This window comes from Dipteris shenzhenensis, chromosome 7, assembly GCF_047967505.1.
Source record: "Dipteris shenzhenensis isolate YYH24624 ecotype China chromosome 7, Dip_SZ_1.0, whole genome shotgun sequence".
NCBI lineage: Eukaryota > Viridiplantae > Streptophyta > Polypodiopsida > Gleicheniales > Dipteridaceae > Dipteris > Dipteris shenzhenensis.
This window is the reverse complement of record NC_141602.1, coordinates 51,115,347-51,126,478: the sequence shown is the minus strand read 5'-3', so window position 1 is coordinate 51,126,478 and position 11,132 is coordinate 51,115,347.

The following is an 11,132-nucleotide window of genomic DNA, read 5'->3' as shown; positions in this document are numbered from 1 at the left end:
ACAAAGAGTGATTACAAGTACTTTGAGGAGGCAATTAAACATTTTGGGAAGTCAATGAAAGACGCGTGGACAACCTGCAATATAACTCACTACTTGGTAAGGTTCTGTTTTCTTCTTTTACTTCAGTGTGATCCTCTTTTTTTTATTACTTACTATGCATTCTTATGTCTTACAACATATCATCTACAACCACCTTCCCTATTTTGTCAAAAAGTATGGATGCCCAGCAATTTGGTCTACGCAAGGCATGAAGAAGTCTCACTAAATGGCATGTAATGCATTTTTCAGACACACACAACACTATGGAGGGAGTCAAAAGGCAAATAGTCTGAAGGAAGTCTTCCAATGGTTTTACCGAGGCATACTACAGAGGCTGCATGCTAAAAGAAAAGTTTCTAGCTCCAAAGTCAAGCTTGCTTTTCTTCTAGCCCAAAAGCAAAGATGAAGACAAACTCTAGACAATTCAATGGCAGCAGAGAGACATAGACAATGGAGGGAATCGAAGATATTTAGAAACCATAAATGGACAAGTAAACATGAATAGGAATTTGTAACTTATTGGTGTTATGTCCACATGTTTTCAAACTCAATCAATAGAATTTTTTTTTGTGGAACCAGTGACTCTTGGTGTTATGCCTATATGATTTGAGACTCCATCAACAGTATTTCTTTTGTGAAACATGTGATCTAAATGTAATACAATTTGTTCACAATTTCAATATATTGTTTGTTTAATATTTAATGACACCACTCTATCTATTTAATGACACCACTCTATCTAAATGTACAAATCATTTCATCTTCAACTTATTGTTCATTTATAGAAGATCATACCAGACATCAAAGACTTTGTACAAATTAGTTCAACTTCAAATAATGTTTGTGCTATATTTGATGACTAAATCCTATTTCTCCCAGGGTCTACCGATCGGAACTCTCTTTTTGATCTTGATTGGAGTCTTTTTCTTCCTTATTGGCTTGATGTCGACTATCTATTTATCAATTCTTGCCTCTATTGCTTGTCTAGGAGGGGTATCCTTTTCTTCAGCTGTCTCCATGTGTTCTTCTTCTTGGATTGTGTCGCCTGATGCAATCATGGGTGGCTCTCGAAACATTATGAGCTTGTGTTTTCCATAGCCCTCCAGACATTTGGGCTCCTTAACACCATATGCTAATGCATAAGAAATGTAAGACAAAAAGTAAGAGGCCCTAGAGGCTTGCTTATTCACATAATCTCCAAATATATCTATGGCAGACAACCTCTCTATCAAAATGATCTTTTCCTTTTGCCATGAAAGATCATGTCCACCTAAAACCTTGGACAAACATTTTAAGAAGTAAACAATGGCTTCTCCATTGTTGCTCAACTACCTATGGTAAATCAAGATCTTAGCACTGCCTAGATCATGAATATAATGAGCTAAGATTGACAGTTTGCGAAACCCAGCCGGCCTACTTCCACTTGTTCTCTGGAGGAATGTGTCATCCTCAATTTGTAGCTGCCACATATCAAAAGATTGGAGTGAGACAATACACAACCTACAAAACATTTAAGCAGAAGACAAAGTAATTGATTTGAAGTAACAAGATCGTACCTTCTCATTTTCGTCAGCAACAAGTAGTTCATCTTTCCAAAGATTTATTCCTCTCCCCTCTAGTCCAGCCTCTTCTTTAAGCTTTTCCATGTATAGTGCTGAGAGATTCATAGCTTCCTGTGTGAGCTGGAAGCCAGCTTCACCTAGCTCTTGGAACTTTTCAGCCTCTTTGCAACAAATAGTAAGGGCCTCTGTAGGATCAAAAATTGTTTCCAAAGCCAGTAGTGAATGGTCATCCTCCATGCCAACCTCCTTGTCAAGCCTTGAAGCCTGGGCAATAAGGGAAATGGCATAGTCCTCCCTCAAATTGAACATACACTCTATATCATGGAGGAAAATATAATCTTTTCCACCAATCAAGACACCTGGAAGCATGGGCACTGCATAGTTGCTGCTCTGAACATCAAAATCTTCAACTGGCCGTGCTCCCCTAAGAGATTTTGTCCTCAGTTGAACAAGGTCAAGAGCAGCCACTTGCATCCCCTCATCCTGGAGGTTGATATCTTCTGCTTGCTCTACCATTTCTGTTACCAAAGGAACATCCTCTTTTTCCTCTACTTCAGATGTGTCTTCTTCTTTAGCCTCCTGCCCTTGTTCATCCAGAGAGTCCTGACTGAAGACAATGTACATAATAAATGCCATGGTTTCCTCAAGCACTCTGCACTTTTTGGTGTGCAAGTTACAATTGAATTTATATTGATCAGGCAAGCATTAAATCTTCTATTCACATGGTACCTCAGCCTATCAATGGAGACAATATGATTTATATGCACAAAAACCTTTTCACCTTCCACAATTCTTCCTGCCTCTGTCAGTTGTTTGAAGGTATCCCAATGGTCTGAAAGAAAATCTTTGTGATGCTCCAGTACAGAGCTCATTGTGAACTCCATGTTGAAAATATTGTGGTATATGTGGAAGTTCCTCTAAGCCTTGCATTTGTGAAGAAACTCAAATAGGAGCAAATCTAGAGACTTGTCCTCTTCTGGTTCCTTTTGTTTTGAGATGGAAGAATCAGCATTCTGCTCTAGTCTCTTCCTTTTGCCTGTTCCAAAATTTATATACATTGAATTCTATATGCTGACATATGCAATCAGGGAATGCATAGGATATCACCAGATAATTCCCTTCATGAGCTCTCATGACTCACCTGGTGATTACTGTGGTCTAATAATAGCAGCAGAAAAGTCCAGCTTAAGGAGGGGCTTGGGAGTCAACTGTTCCAAAGCAAAAACATTTCTCATCATCAAGGAAGAATTCCACAAGGCCAAAGATAGCAAAACAATGAGGTAGAAGTGAGAACCAAAAGAGACACAGGAATTTGCAGGAAAATGCGATGTAGGACCATTTGGAAAATATAAAGCACTCTCCTCGCATTTTGTTGCAAATTCTCCAATTTTGTTGATATCCATGTCAAATCAAACACTAGGTTCATCTCATTGATTCCTGGACAGTATGAGTTGATATGCAAGAGAAAGGCTGGAGCTAACTGAAGCTTTTCATGAGGAATGTGTCAACAATAGGAATTTGCAGCAAAATGCGATATGGGCTATCTAGAGATGGATAAAGCACTCCCCTCGCATTTTGTTACAAACTTCTAGGTTCTATTCATATCCATCTCCAATCAAATTCTTGGGTGATTTACCACATTCTTGGACAGTATAAATTGAATATGTAACAAGAAGGGTGGAGCTAAGTGAAGACATTTGGACATCAAAAATCCAATGGATGGAAGAAATATATGTAAAAAAACATTGAAAAGAATCTAGAATTCTGACCCTTTTTTTCATTTTCCATGCTATTGGAGTTGCACTGGTGAATCTCCTGCTCTTTCCCTAACTTGAACTATAGCCTTGGTAACTTGGAGATCTGGTAGTGGTAGTAGTCTTCAAGCAGGTTGCAGTCTAGATGGAGTGTGCTGGGTAGGAAGGGATCAGAGAGAGAAGGAAAAGGAAGATGCGACGGTCCTGGCAGGGATGAAAGATTGGGAGGCAGGGGAGGGAAGAGTGGTTGTGGAATTGATTATGAAATCATGAATGGCATAAGTTCCAAGGCATAAAGTTTACCTTTCACATGTGCCAAGTTTCAAACTCCAAGAGATCTGGGTCCCATCCACACGTGTGAAAAATGACTACATTCCACACAAGTGGGATTTAGTAGCTGCCTTGTTTGTATTTTGCACTTATCTTTTCCCTCTTGTCTCAGCCCTCTTGCCCTCCAGTCTCAGCTCTCTTGCCTCCCTACCTCCCTACTCTGCAACATCAGCATCCTGGCCAGCAGCACAGGTTCATCCCCAGCACAGGGTACTCATCAGCAGCACAGCACACCCACAGATAGATTTCAGGTCAATATTAATGGGTTCTTCCCTCAGTCTCTGCAATCTTCTTGCCTATCATAGAAACAATCCATCCTGCATGGAAATGCATAGACTCAGTCCATATTTTATTTAGTTGTAAAGATAGAGAAATGACTGTAGGAATGCAGATCTTCAAGTGTGATAATTGCATGTGAGGGTAAAACTGTCACTTATGGGTTCTTCCTTCAGTCTGTGCACACTTCTTGCCTTCCATAGACTCAATCCATCCTGCATGGACATGCAAACACCTTCAAATGACTGAACGCATATTCTAGCATGCTGCCTCATGAATTTGCAAGAAAGCACGAGGAGGGCCTTAGGAATTTCAAACAGCCGAAATCACGTTTTGTTGCGAATATTGAAATGTTGCTTCGTCCACCCCTGTCATTCTAGTTTTGTGACTTCCATAGTTGTCCATGGCTGTACTCTTCTTGCATAAACTCCATTCATATTGTATTTAGTTGTAAAGATAGAGAAATCACTGTAGGAATGCACTAGCATGTCACTTCAGGTATTTGCAGGAAAACGCGATTTCGACCTGTTAGGAATTTCAAACTGTCCATATCGTGTTTTATTGCAAAATTTTCAATGTTGCTTCATCCACCCCTGTGATTGTCTTTTTGTGTCATACCATGTTCTCCATGGCTGTAATCTCTTTCCATTGCTTTGTATGCAGTTTGTCAGAGTGATGGCAAGAACCAAATCAACTGCGAGGAAAGCTGGCAAAGGGCCAGGGCTTGCAGCAACAGCAGCTGGGGCAGGTACCAAGCAATTTAGTGTGCCTCCAAAGGGAAGAGCTGCACATGGCAGGAAGGGTAAGCCAATGAGCCTACTCTAGCAAAAGGCCAAGAGATTGAATCATGGTGCAGGTGTGCTAAGGGAGATCAGGAAGCAACAAAAAGCTATAGGCTTTGCAATCCCCAAGGCACCTTTTCAAAGACTGGTGAAAGAAATATGTGATAGTTGGCACCTTGGGTTCAGGTGGAACAGGACTGCCATTCTTTCCTTATAGGAAATGGCAGAGGATTACTTGGAAAAATATTTTGAAGATGCAATGCTGGTAGCAGCCCATGCTCACAGGGTGACTGTGATGGCCAAAGACTTCAACACTTTGTCCAGAGTGAGATGGAGGTATGACAAGCTTGTTCATCCTGTGGAATGGCAGGACATAAAGATGAGAGACATATTGTTAATTCCACCTACAAGGAAGTTGAAGGTAGATGAGGTTAAGGTTGTTGAAGTAACCCACTCAAAGAACACCAGAGGGAAGGCTGCTTATGAGGAGTCACTGAAGTAGCAAATAAAAGAAACAAAATATGTTATAGATTTGGAGACTGGAAAGAGGGAGCTGTAGATACAAAGAAGGTTGCAGGAGCTGGGCCCTAATATAGTTGTCCATATTGAGGATGAATTTTTAGTGAATGATTTTGACTTGAAAAAACCATGCTTGGCAGCATTGGCTCATAAGAATGAGTATTGCTCAGATACTATCATTCTTGCAATGCTCTAGTGTCTATTATTTTACATTTTTTGCAAAACAATCCTCCTTGTACCTCCTTTATACCCTACCCTAATTATTTTCTGGTCCCATGCAGCATGATGAGAAGCTGGCTTCACCCCTCTGTACAGCATATAGTCCATATTATTGATCCTGCCATTTCTTCTAAGTTAAGAGATGCAAGGGAAACTCCCATCGGTATTTCCAACTGGTTCAGACACTGCAATTTTGAAGTTATCGATGTTTTGCTACTTCCATACCATAACAGGTATGTGGGTGACTGCTTCTTTTGAGATTCTTCTTCAAGATTGAGAACTCTTGTAGGCTTTGATTTCTTAATGCTTTTTTCCTTACGCAGTGACCACTGGAGTTTTGTTTCTATTGACATCCAACAGAAGCAATGCTTTATATTCAACTCTCTTAAAAACACACACAGAGAGCTGAAATTGTAAGTGGTGTGTGTGCTTTTTGAACTTAAAACTTCATTATTTTGATATTATACTAAGTAAATTATATGTATTGCAGTTGTATTAAAAGGCTTCTAGATGCATTGGATCACTGTCCTCCTAATGTCTCTCTTTTGGATTCAATAGAGCCAATAAATCTAGAGGTAAAAAGTCATTCCCTCTACTGATGTCTATTTCATGCTATGCCTTTGAACTTATTGAATAATTTTGTTTTGTTCAGATGTTAACAGTTTCTAACATATCTTTCCAACTGTACAGACACCACAACAAGATGATTCAAGTAGTTGCAGATGGAGAGTGCTGATCAATGGCAAATATCTACTTTCAAGCTATTTTGAGAAAGAATAGCCAGACCTTGTAAGAAAAAATAATTTTTATTTAGCTTGAAGATAATTGATAGTGATACAAAGTGTTCTAAATCATCATATGCCATTGCAGATGAAAGAAGATAGCTTCAGCTCAAACTATGTATATAATTTCAGAGCTCATAAAATTTGGAGGTTTTTGAGCTATGCCTCCCCCAAACTTATTGTACCAGCTACTGTCGAGTTGGGTGAGAGCTCTAAAGTACGAGAAGGTGTCATACACCTTGATGCCACAAATGAAGCTGATGTGGTGCCACAGGAACAAGGACCTAGTGCTAATGAGGAGAAGCCACAGGAACAGGGACCTGCTACTGATGTTGTTGAGGAGAAGATGGAGCAGCAGCAAACAGATGCCCCTGGGGTAGTAGAGGAGACAATGGAGCAGCACCAACATACTGTATAGGACAGGATGGAGCAGCAGAAAATAGATTCTCCAAAAAATGATGATAGGGAGAGCTTGGACCATGTAGAGCAGCCTCTGGATCAAGTTGTAGATAAATAGAAAATGGTTGTCAAGAATATGTTCTACATGTACAACTAAACACTTCTGTACAAAATTTTACTTGATTGAATACAAAACCTTTGTTTATGGAGACTGTGTTATCTCAATTTTCAAATTTTCAATGTCTTTGCATTTTATTGAGCTCTCTCTTCTTTTGAGCACCTGCAAAAAAGCAATATGAATCAATAGGGTAAAGTAAACTAATAGCAGTGCTTAATGAGACTAAGATAAATCAGATGGTGTACCTTTTTATTGTTGTAGATAAATAAAAAGTCGTTTGAAATAGAACCTTCTATCTCAAACAAAATGTCATTGTGCAATTGAGCTAGGGAGCAACATTCTCTTAATGAGATATTGACTAGCACATCACCATTCTCAATAACATCAATATCAAGAAGTTTATTTTCTGCAACAAAAGAATCTTCATCTTGATCCATTGGGACTAGTTTTGTGCCTAGCATTCAACTGTGCTTATAATAAAAAGAAAAAATAAAATTTTGTGATGCAACCATGTACTTCAGTTGCATAGAAGGTTGGACAACCTCACAAAACACTGAACTACATGTCTTCTTATCCCAACCTTTATCCAAAAGTTGTGGCATGCATGCCGAGCTTGTTGCTTTAACTGTGAACATTGTTTTTGAAACCTTCACTGGAAAGGTATTAAACAAGTCCACAAAAACTGTGAGAGGCATGCATAAAGAAATTTTTATTATCCTTGTGGCAATATTGGGCCTCAGAGCATTCTGTACTTCTTTGAAAAGCTTGGCCCTATATGCCTCTGTAACACTAGAATGTGGGTGAGGCCAATCCACTGAATTCCATGCCGGAAGGTCTTCTTTCCTTAACACACCATGTGTGTTAGCATTGTCTAGCAATTGATAAAAATGATCAGCAAAAAATATACCTGATTGAGCTAGCTCTGTTGCACATCAACCTTGGAATTGTTGTTCTCCTATCGATCCATGTAGAACATCTATAAATCCCAGAATACAATCGATGTTTTGCCATGTCTCATATGATGAAGGGTATAAATCTGAAATAAAACAACACAAGAATGTCAATAAGCAAAGAAAGAAAGCTTCATCTTAAAAATCCATACACCTCGTAAAGAAAAAAACCACAATAGAAAAATATACAATTAGGCCTGTGTTGTGGAAGATCATTTGGATAGTCTCACAAGACAAGTTCTTTATGTATGTACACATGCTGAATCAAAACTTCTTTCACCGATATCTTCCCTCTGGTGATTTTAAAATCTCATACTCTTCCCTTCCATGATGCCAAGAAAATGTTTTTTGTCTGGGGTCTTTTCCTTTTGCTAGGTTGCATGAGCACCCATGCTCCTTTCGAAACACTAAACCTTTCCCAAGTTCCTTCCATTTTGACTGTACTTGAATTCTCTACTGAAGAAATAGAAGAAGCAGGTCAACGGGGTGAGGATGTGTGGTATAATTCTGCCTTCATAGCATTATCATCCACAGAGCATCTTCCACAAGAATGGCCATGGTTTTTATTCACCATGGAGACCTTCTGAATCTGTAACAATAGCAAAGTAATGTAAACAAGATAACAAATTGAAGTTTCAAGAAAGAGAAAGTGGGCAGACAGAGAGTTGGCAAGAAACATCTTACTCTACGCCAAACAGGATCAAGGGAGCAGTTTTGGAAAAGAAGAGACTGCTACACAATGAGGCAGTGGTGTAGAATGGTAGACCTTTCGAAGGAAAGGTGGCACAACATTTCAAAGTTCAAAGGAAGGTGGAAGCGGGAAGGCCCTTGTCAGATAAAATGTCAGACTAGATTCTATCTTCATGTCCAAAGATCTTGTGAGAATAAAAAACCAATCTCCACATTAATGTAGCACGCTTGTACCTACATAAAGTATTGTTTCTTTTTTCTATTTTCTCTTATTTTCGTGAATTTCCAACGTTACGTTGGCCCTCTATTGATTGGTTGAGAGCTTATTTTTCCAAACCATAAAAGGCCCCAAAATGAGCTCCCTTTTTTCCTAATGTTGAATTGTGAAAATCCCCAAATGTACCCCTCATCCTCTGGACGATGTAAGTCTGCCACACTTATAGAAAAGTCTACGAGACTTGTATCTTCTTCTTGCAGATCCTCCTAATCATCACTATCCAATTTTTTGCTTGGTTTTAAATAACTTGCACTTGAACGATCTGCAAGTGGAGTAGGAGTTATTTGGCTCTCTTTTTGGGAATAGCTATGGAGCTTGAATCTGCTCCACAATCACTCCTTCTTGTTCTTGTAGACTTTATAGTAGTCGATGGTGTAGGTACAATTGGAGATATTGTAGTTATTGCTGTAGATATTGTAGTTACTCTTGCCAGAGATATCATAGTTATCACCACAGATATTGGCAGTACAACTTGAGGGCTACATGTTATAGATGGCATACTTACTGCTGCTGAAGGTAAAACACCACCACTTGGAAATGCATCCCACATTTTCTTCAATGCTTCCAAGGCACTAAGTAATTGGGATCCCTCAATTGAATTTGGTAAGGGCTTCAAGAAGTGCTTGTGTGTAACTCGTAACTTGTAGACCACATCGTCATTCTTCTCTTTGCACACAACTTCTATTAAATTGTTTTCTTTAATGTTGATGGTTGAGACCATGCCACCATTTCTTACTGCCTCTAGAGAATATTTCACGATTGACACATTCTCGGCAATGATCACCAAAAAATACTTTGATTTTCGCTCCATAAAATGCCAAGCATGTTCAAGATATTTAAAAGACACATTAGAACCAAAACTCGAAGCCATAGTTTTCTACAAAGTAATCAAAAACCAAAAATGAGAATTACAATGATTTTCAAACTCAATTTATTTAAAAAATTAATCATTAAATATTTAAATATTAAAAATTAAAAATTAATTGAAAATTTAAAAGTTCAAATATATTTTTAAAAACATATTTTTATATTTCTAAATACTATTTTTTTATCTTATATTTTTTTACATAAATAATTTAATTCAAAATATTTTATAAACATAGATAAAAGAATTTAATTTAAATTTTCTAAAATTTTATTTGATTTTTTAAAAAGTTTATTTTATTTATTTAATTATATATCTATATATTTAAAATTTTTTAAAATTTTATTTATTTAATTTTTTATTTAAATTTAATTAAGTTTATTTTGTTTTATTTTTTATTTTTTTTCAAATTTATTTTATTTTATTTTATTTATTTAAATCTATTTATATATTTAAAGTTTAATTTTTTTTCCGTCTTTTTTTTTCATTTTTTTTTTTTGGGGTTTTTGGGAGCCCCAAAGGGCCCCCACTTAAGGGAGGGTTAATCCACTTCCCTAAGCCTCCAAGAGAACTTGTTGTGCATGCAACAGGTGCCCTTGGGGGCTTACGAGAGGGGATTAACCCCCCTCGAAGCTATTGCATGCCCTCCTCCTCGCCTCCCCCTCTCGACTCCCTGCTTCCCCGCCTCCCACCTTGCATCTCCCCACGTCCCCGCCTTCGCGTCTACCCTCTTGCCTCCCCGCCTTACCTCCCCCCTCCCGCCTCCCTGCCTCCCACCTCCCTCCTCCATCCTCTCCTCTGCCTCCCCGCCTTCGCCTCTACCTCTCCTCCCCCAAACCGCTTCCCACCTCCCTGTTCCCCACAAAAAAAATGGCTCTCAGCCTCTCCGCTCCCTGCCTCCTTGCTCCCAAAAAAAAAAAGGGACCGAAGGGGAAGGGGAGGGAGAGAGAGGATTTATAATCGAAGGGGGGAAGCAGGAGAAGAGGGGAGGGGGAAGCAGGAGGAGAGGGGAAGGGAGGAGAGGGAGGAAGTGAGGAGAGGGGAAGGGACAGGGAGGGGAGGGAGGAAGGGAGGAAAGGGAAAAGGAGGGGGAGGGGGAAGCGGGAGGAGGGAGGGGGGAGGGGAGGGGGGAAGCGGGAGGAGAGGGGATGGGAAGCGAGAGGAGAGGGGATGGGAAGCAGGAGGAGAGGAAAAGGGAGGGGAGGGAGGAGACGGGATGGGAAGTGGGAGGAGAGGGGAAGGGAGGGGAGGGAGGAGAGGGGAAGGGAGGGAGGGAGGGAGTACTTGGGTGAGGAGGTGGTGGAGGAGCTCAAGGAAAGTTGTAAGAGAGAATGAGGTGAAGTAGAGTTTTATAGGAAATGGGTAGCTTTTAGGTAAGCTTTTTTTAGTTTTTTTAGGTCTCTTTAGTTCTTTTAGGTTCACTATAAGTAGAACGTTATTGATTCTCTCTTTCATTCAAAGTTCATTCTTTCACACTCCACTCTTCTCTCCTCTCATCAACTTGTTGTAGGATTCTCAAAATTTTTTAAATGTTGTAAGAGGTGAGTTCATTTCCAACCTATTGCGTACG